Source organism: Triticum aestivum, chromosome 2D (assembly GCF_018294505.1).
Source record: "Triticum aestivum cultivar Chinese Spring chromosome 2D, IWGSC CS RefSeq v2.1, whole genome shotgun sequence".
Taxonomy (NCBI): domain Eukaryota; kingdom Viridiplantae; phylum Streptophyta; class Magnoliopsida; order Poales; family Poaceae; genus Triticum; species Triticum aestivum.
In genome coordinates, this window is record NC_057799.1 from 493,438,349 (window position 1) to 493,447,371 (window position 9,023).

Genomic DNA, 9,023 nt, shown 5'->3' on the forward strand with positions numbered 1-9,023 from the left:
CTTTCACGGATTGACATTGACAACCAAGATTGTGAACTGCTCTAAAAATAGTCAATACTGAATTGTGATGAATTAAGCAACCATTTTTGGAAAATAAAATATTGATTTAATTAAATTCATATTTCCTCTGTTATTACATATCCCATATCTACTGTTCACCTTCTAATCAAAAGCTGTGCACATGTCTTTTTAGGAAATTGCTTGTGAACGACTATTTATGTAAAAATGCCGGTTTAGCCAAATAGTTTTTCAAGATAATAAAATTTTCCTTGTGTTGAGAATTTCATATAACCGTTGTTTTGCAACGTATTCCAGGGGAAACCATGTGCTGTGATATATGTACCAACTTCGGTTGCCCTGGATTGGAGTCAGGCGTTCTTCACAGCGCGATAACTGTGAATCTTCCTCGATGCTTCAAGACATGCCTGGTAAGGAGAAATGTTTGCCACCCCATGCTGCCCATCAGTTACTACCAACTAGTGTATCTTTCTGATGGAGGAAATAAAATTTTCTAGCATATTGTTGGAATGGAATGCCTACATTTAAGCATTTAATGATATGTTTTCAATTTTTATGTACCTTGTTTTATCAAATAGCAACCTGTTGAAAACAATTGGTACATATATGATAAGCGCTATCTGTCTTGGTTATACATGCCTCGTAAGATTTTTTTTCTTGCGCAGTATGTGCCATGCTATTGCAGGCAGCAAGTCACTTCTTCAATCTACCAGTGGAAAGAGGAAGCATTTCAAGAAGAAGGAAAACAAAGAAATCCAGTACTGATCACCAACCAGGATCTGTCATATGAGATCTGCATCACCGATGAACCTAACCGGTCTAAAATTCATGGACCTCGCTGGGAAAAGTTAATTAGTGACTACGATCTTCATTATCGAGATCTAATCATCATAAACCTGGATACTGGGAGTCTGTCCATTGAGATAGATTTGAGACTCGGTGATTCTTGAGGAGGTCACAGGCCCCTCCCCAAACCATCACTAGGTAAGTGCACCAACTTCCATCATGTTTTATAAACTACGTTTATCAGCATACTTTGATGCTCCTTTCCCTGTCCACTAAATGAATGTCATACTTACAGTCAAAGTTATTTTGGAAACATTTTATGCAATTCTATTGATTATCATCCCAACTTGATCACATGCACTGAATTTAAACTTAAATACCGAGTTCATCTGTTTAAACAAATTTGTTTGAAAATGAGTTATTTTTTTCATGCAGCCCTTGATTTTCTAAATGACTCGGAGAGGGAGTACATTGGGAAAACAGTGTTCGGTCGAGGCGTAAACCTCTCATACAGACAATTTGGACAGATGATATACTATGTGTTTGAGTCTGACAACTTCCCCACCATACCCTTTGTGCAGCGTCTAAACGTCACCAATGTCATAAATGGTCGTCTGGTTAGTCATTGATTATTTGTTTTGATCCACTGCCATGGTTTTGTTTGCTATTTTCGATGTTTTATGTCCTTGTACATTGATTTTATCTAGTAATATCGGTACAATCTGCAGATAATCCCGTCTGCCGTTGTGAGGCTTCTAAAGATGAACCTAGGATATCTACCTCAAAACGGTGGAATCAGCCTAACAGAGATGTATGATGCAATAGACATGAGCACAACGTACTCCATACGAACCGATGGCAGAATGGAGGTGACCGGTTTTTCAGATTTTGCCCGGGAAGCTCAGCTAAGGGTTGGTTCAATTGTCCTTGTCACAATTGAAAAGCGGTGGCCAACATTGGGAAACATGAAGCTGCTGCGGATGATAATCAACGACCTTTCCTGATAGAGCGTTGCCGGTGGCTATACTTCCTTGTTCAGTAATTTATGTCTGTTTTTTGAACAGGCTGTACACACCAGTTTTGTTATTTAGTTATGTCATGGTATGTAACTAAGCATATAATTATGTCCAAGAGGACGGTGGTGAAAATTACCTATCAAAGAAGGTGAAACACTTACGTGGGTTAATTTATTTATCTCTGATAATAATAAAAGGATTCGCTGACTAATAATGGAGGATGAATGGCTATGGTGAAGTATGTTTCAGAATAGTTTAGTGACGTTGCTAGCTCCGCACGTCAGTATTATACATATTTTTCACTATGGTGCTCCGCAGAATAGCGTCATGCCAAGTAGTTTTGTGGAGGATAAGCATACACCTCTGTCAACCGCACAACACTTCTCCTAAAAACCTAGCGCCTTCCCCTATGGCTCAGTCACCTTAAACATCCATGCCTTTACAAACTGTCACTTAAAACATTTGACAGAACACGGGCACGGATTGACGTCCATGCAATCACATAGCATCGTACATGTGCCTCTAGCTGTGCTTCTCGCTGTATAAGTGCGTTTCGCAGGTGCATGCCCACGCCCCTCGTTTCTTCTTGTTGTTTCTGCTCATCTCGTACTTGCAACTATTTCAGACATGACCGTGCCTATTGCGTCGGCACATTCATGACTCTCAAGACCGTGCCTCGACAAGAATAACGACCGTGCTTGTAACAGTGAAGCGTACAGGTGATACATTTAGGACACCTTTGGGACCACCTTCTTGCTACTATTTCAGACATGACCGTGCCTGTTCCATCGGCACATTCATGCCTCTCACAGTTGATTGAAAAACATTCCGGAAAACAGTAACGGACGCCTATCGTCAATCCTCACGGCACGTACATTCGTCGTACATTCCTTCGTCACACAAGTAATAGACATGCCTCTGCCACAGAACATATAAGTAAAAAATGATTCTTCCTACACTTGTAAAACCCAGAATGCCCTGGATAAATGTCGAATCCCAGCTTGCGGTAAAACCATGGAGGCCGGTGCTTCTCAGAAACACATCTGTGGCTTTTTGCACATGTAGTTGAGTGCACGACTATTTGTTCGTGCCCGTGCCTCTCACGTAGCACCATAGCACGAATTGACGTCCGTGCAATCACGTAGCTTCATCTCCGTGCCTCACGTAGCATCGTATCTGTGCCTCTTGTTGCGCCTCTCGTTGTATGAGTGCTTCTTGCAGCTGCATGTCCACACCTCTCGTTGCTTCTCGTTCTTTCTGTCCATCTCGTAGAGTCAGTTGCAACACGGACACACAACAGTGCCTCTGATAAAACACAGCACTTATACAACGAGAGTGCAAAAAGTTAACATTTGACAGTAAGCTGAATGTATCAATGAAAACAATTGCCACGACCAGTGAATGTACCACGCCCGTGTGTCTGAGAGTTAAACCAGCCAGTTCAAGCATGCTTCTCTTGGTCAGAGACTTGTGCCTCTACATACTGCCCCTGCATGCCTCACGAGATAAATTGTAAGAGTTAACATTTGACAGAAACTACGCAAGACAATCTCCCTGACTTTCTGGAGATACGACGGTTGTTAAAAACATAACTGCTGATTTTATTTTTATTTCTTATAAAGAAAACCCATGATCAAAAACCCAGGATGTGCACAACCGCACCGCCAGGGAGTCGAAACCACAATCCAGAACCCTCGATGTGCACAACTGCATCGACAGTGAGATCGTGCACTCCTTTGCCGCTTCCCCGCCCTTAAATTTAGACTTCCGCCGCGGCCTTCTCACACACAAACAACATAAATCGCCATTGCGCTCCCACTCATTGTTCCCCATGAAAAACCAGGTTGCAGGAGGACCAACTGCTCCAGGCCATGGGATTCATCAAGGAATTCATGGAGGTGCAGGCCCACGGCAACACCAAGTTGCACGTGATCCACACCGACGACTTGCACAAGGCGCCGACCACCATCGAGCAGTACGAGCGACACCTCGAATTCGAGCGCCACAAGATTGTCGGAGTTGATGTGGAGTACACCAACGACATTGGCGAAGATCAGAAACCTGCCCTCGTCCAGCTCTCCGTCGCCAAGGATCATCCAGTGCTGCTCTTCCAACTGAGCGGCGCTGACAAGAACTGCACCAGGTTCGACAAATTCCTCGCCGACCCCATATACACGATTGCTGGCTTCTCCATCGACGGCGACATGGAGATGCTCGGGTGCGTCGGACTGGAGATCGCCCACTTCGTCGACATCCAGAAGGAATGGAGGGTGCCTACAGCTCCAAGCCTCTGGACTCCCTTGGGGATGTCTCAGGCATCCTTGTCCACGACTACTACAACAACATGAAGAAGAAGCTCAGCAACGCAGAGCACCAGCGCTGGGCGCGCATGCCCCTGTCCATGAGGCACATCGAGTACGCGGCAAAAGATGCTTACGCTGCGTACGAGATATGGAGCCGCCTCACCATCATCCAGGAAGGCCTCCGCTGGGCAAAACTCGAGAAGGAGCAGTCCAGGAAGCGCGCAAGGTCCTGGGGCGACTACGACTACTGAAGCAGGTGGTCCCGGCCAAGAAAAGTATCTAGAAGATTGCTCATGCCATTTTAGATTTCCCGTTAGATTTGCTTTCTCTCAAGACTGCCGTTTGCTTGTTCTAAATTTAGATTTGCTTGTGTGCAGTTAACCTTGTAGTTTGCTTCCAGTTTACATGTCTTCTGAACAAGTTTATTTCGAGTGCAATGTTGCAGTTTTCTATTATTAGAATATATTGGCGTGAACTGAAAAATATAAACACAGTACAGATACTATATGATTAGTGTAATGCACAAAGCAGGTACACATAGCAATCCACAAAAATGACGAGCATGCAATGCACTAGTACCTTTGTGGATGCAGCGTTGAAATGCAGGGACAACAATTACAGAATGCTCCTAAAAGCAGTGCATAATGTTCTAACAAACCACTGCACACACAAATATTAAAAATCGTTCGTATGGAACACTTTGGAAAAAAAATTGAATACAGAGGTAGTTAGGTGTTTATTCTCCTTGGAAAACATTGCTTACGCATGTGACCCTCAGAGAAGAACACTAGAGAGGCACGGTTGTCCGTCAATAACACCAACTACTTAAAACACCCACGAAGGCACTTCTGTGCCTCCACTCCTATGGGGACCATCCGTAAGTTGGCTTCACGTCCGTTAATGAGGCCGAATGCCTTCGAAGACACATGGAACTCATAGGCCATGGCCCCCGCAATGAAAACGTGTCAATGAAAGCTTCTTGAAAATAGAGGCACACCTTCACGTGCTTGCATCACAATCCTTCGCGTCCCTACCTCCCTTAGAATCACGTCCGTGCCTCCAGTTCGTCGGGTAAAACCGTACCTCTGTCGTGCGTAACATGTTAAGAAAGTTGTTGACAACAAAAACATCAGAAAACTGAGCATTACGTCGACCCCGCTGGCACTAAACGTGACGTCACCGAAAACACAGAGGCAGGAGCGTGCCTTACGGCCAGCTTCCGATGTATCGGGTCTAGGAAGATTTGCTTCCTTCTTAATATGGGAGGTGACTATCGCAGAGGCATAGGCTCCATCATTCACCTCCGTGCCTCGACAAGAACGACGACCGTGCTTGTAACTGTAAAGCGTATAGGACACCTTAGGGACGACCTTGCAACTATTTCAGACATGACCGTGCCTATTCCGTCGGCACATTCATGCCTCTCGCAGTTAATTGAAAAACATTCCGGAAAAACAGTAACGGACGCCTATTGTCAATCCTCGCGCCACGTACATTCCTTCGTCACACAAGTAATAGCCGTGCCTCTGCCACAGGACATATAAGTGAAAAACGATTCTTCCTACACTTGTAAAACTCAGAATGCCCTGGATAAATGTCGAATCCCACCTTGTGGTAAAACCATGGAGGCCGGTGCTTCTCAGAAACACATCTGTGGCTTTTTGCGCATGTAGTTGAGTGCACGGCTATTTGTTCATGCCCGTGCCTCACGTAGCACCATAGCACGAATTGACGTCCGTGCAATCACGTAGCTTCATCTCCGTGCCTCACGTAGCATCGTGTCTGTGCCTCTTGTTGCGCCTCTCGTTGTATGAGTGCTTCTTGCAGCTGCATGTCCATGCCTCTCGTTGCTTCTCGTTCTTGCTGACCGTCTCATAGCGTCAGTTGCAACACGGACACACAACAGTGCCTCTGAAGAAACACAACACTGCTCCTACCAGCGAATGTATCACTGAAAACAATTGCCACTCCCAATGAATGTACCACGCCCGTGTGTCTGAGAGTTAAACCAGCCACTTGAAGCATGCTTCTCTTGGTCAGAGAGTTGTGCCTCTACATATTGCCCCTGCATGCCTCAGGAGATAAATTGTAAAAGTTAACATTTGACAGCAAACTATGCAAGACAATGATCACCTCCATGACTTGCTAGAGACACGACGGTTGTTAAAAACATAACTGCTGATTTTATTTTTATTTTTTATAAAGAAATACCACGATCCAGAACCCACGATGTGCACAACCGCATCGACAGTGAGATCGTGCACTCCTTTGCCACTTCCCCGCCCTTAAATTTAGACTCCCGTCGCAGCCTTCTCACACACAAACAACAGAAATCGCCATTGCGCTCCCACTCATTGTTCCCCACAAAAAACCAGGTTGCAGGTGGACCAACTGCTCTAGGCCATGGGATTCACCAGGGAATTCATGGAGGTGCAGGCCCACGGCAACACAAAGTTGCACGCGATCCACACCAATGACTTACACAAGGCGGCGACCACTATTGAGCAGTACGAGCGACACCTCCAGTTCGAGCGCCACAAGATCGTCGGAGTTGATGTGAAGTACACCATCGACCATGGCGAAGATCAGAAACCCGCCCTCGTCTAGCTCTCCGTCGGCAATGATCATCTAGTGCTGCTCTTCCAACTGAGCGCGGCCGACAAGAACTGCACTAAGTTCGACAACTTCCTCGCGGACCCCAGGTACACGTTTGTTGGCTTCTCCATCGACGGCGACATAGAGATGCTCGGCTGCGTTGGACTGGAGATCGCCCACTTCGTCGACATCCAGAAGGAATGGAGGGTGCCTACAGCTACCAAGCCTCTGGACTCCCTAGGGGACATCTCAGGCATCCTTGTCCACGACATAGAGCTCACCAACGCAGAACGCAGCCGCTGGGCGTGCATGCCTCTGTCCATGAGGCACCTCGAGTACGCGGCAAAGGACGCTTACGCTGCGTATGAGATATGGAGCCGCCTCACCATCATCCAGGAAGGGCTTCGCCGGGCAAAACTCGACAAGGAGTAGACCAGGAAGCGCGCTAGGTCTTGTGGCGACTATGAGTACTGAAGCAGGTGGTCCCGGCCAATAAAAGTATCTAGAACATTGCTCATGCCATTCTAGATTTCTCATTAGATTTGCTTTCCCTCAAGACTGCCGTTTACTTGTTACAAAATTAGGTTTGCTTGTGTCGCATTTAAGCTTGTAGTTTGCTTGTAGTTTACATGTCTTTTGCACAAGTTTATTTCCAGTGCACCACAATAGGCACTTATGTGCCTATGTGCCCCTGATACCAAGGGGACCGTGTGTAACTTGGCTTCACGTCGTTTTATGCAACATTCTAGACGTCAACCAAAAGATTCACCTTCTGTGTGATAAGTTCATTAATGAGGCCTAATGCCTTCGAAAACACATGGAGCTCATAGTCCATGCCCCCCGCAATGAAAACGTGTCAGTGAAAGCTTCTTTAAAGCAGAGGCACACCTTCACGTCCTTGCATCACGATCCTTTCGCGTCCGTACCTCCCTTAGAATCACGTCCGTGCCTCTAGTTCGTTACGTGCGTGCCTCTACGTCGGGTAAAACCGTACTTCTTTCGTGCGTAACATGTTAAGAAAGTTTCTGACAACAAAAACATCAGCAAACCGAGCATTACGTCCACCCTACTGGCACTAAACGTGACGTCATCGAAAATGCAGAGGCAGGAGCGTGCCTTACGGCCAGCTTCCGACGTATCGGGTCTGTGAAGATTTTCTTCCTTCTTAAGATGGGACGTGACTATCGCAGAGGCAAAGGATCCATCCTTCACCTCCGTGCCTCGACAAGAACGACGATCGTGCTTGTAACAGTGAAGTGTATAGATGATACATTAAGGAGACATTAGGGACCACCTTGCACCTATTTCATACGTGACCGTGCCCGTTCCGTCGCCACATTCATGCCTCTCACAAAAGTAATAGCCGTGCCTCTGCCACACAACATATAAGTGGAAAAAAATTCTTTCTACACTTATAAAACCTGGAATGTCCTGGATAAATGTATAATCCCATCTTGCGGTAAAACCATGCAAGACGGTGCTTCTCAGAAGCACATCTGTGGATTTTTTGCGCATGCTGTTGAGTGCCTCTCTAGAATCTAACCATGTTGAAACCATATTCAACTCTAACCACACTGAAATCTCTAGAATCAAATATGTGCCCTAGTTGAGACGTTTATTTTGTACTTGAAACTGCAATCTATAATAAAACAATACAGTGTAAAAAACATACGCCTTCCGACCCAAATATGGTACTGGAAACTGCAATTTGTAATAAAACATACACTTTCCGTCACAAATTAATTGGCTCAACCTTGTACTAACCAGTACAATGTGAATTGTACGGCCTGGTATGAAGTTACTGCAAAGTTGACACATTTATTTTGGGACGGGGTAGTACTACTACTTAAGAACAAAGCACGATTGCTTGACATGGAAACGAAACTGTCTCCGTTCTGACATCGACGATTGCTTGACATTTTTCAACCTTTACAGGCATACAACACATGGAAAGCATTAAAACCATGGAAAAGCAAACATCTACCAACAAAACTACACTACTCCCCGTCATCGGAGATGTCCACTATCTCCATTCTGACATCGACGTCGTTGGCCTCCGCCTCTTGCTCCGCATCCAGCTCGTCGAAGAGCACATCGGTCTTCGCCTGTTCTTCCCGGAGGAAGCGCCGGTTGGACTTCACATACGCCTCATCTTGGATGGACTCTAGGATAGCGGTTTGCTCCGCCATCAAGGCCGACTCACCGAGATAGAACTCCGCCTCGTCTTCCATGTCAACCCACTCCTCCTCGTCCTCGTCTTCCTCGTCACCAGCCTCTCCTCGTCGTCCTCATCATCTCCCTCCTC

General features: G+C 45.9%; 1 pseudogene; it reads left to right on the plus strand.

Annotated features, from left to right (window-relative positions):
• Nucleotides 1-3,691: 3,691 nt before the first annotated feature.
• LOC123049693 (uncharacterized) lies at nucleotides 3,692-4,374 on the plus strand (annotated as a pseudogene).
• The last annotated feature ends 4,649 nt before the right edge of the window (nucleotides 4,375-9,023 follow it).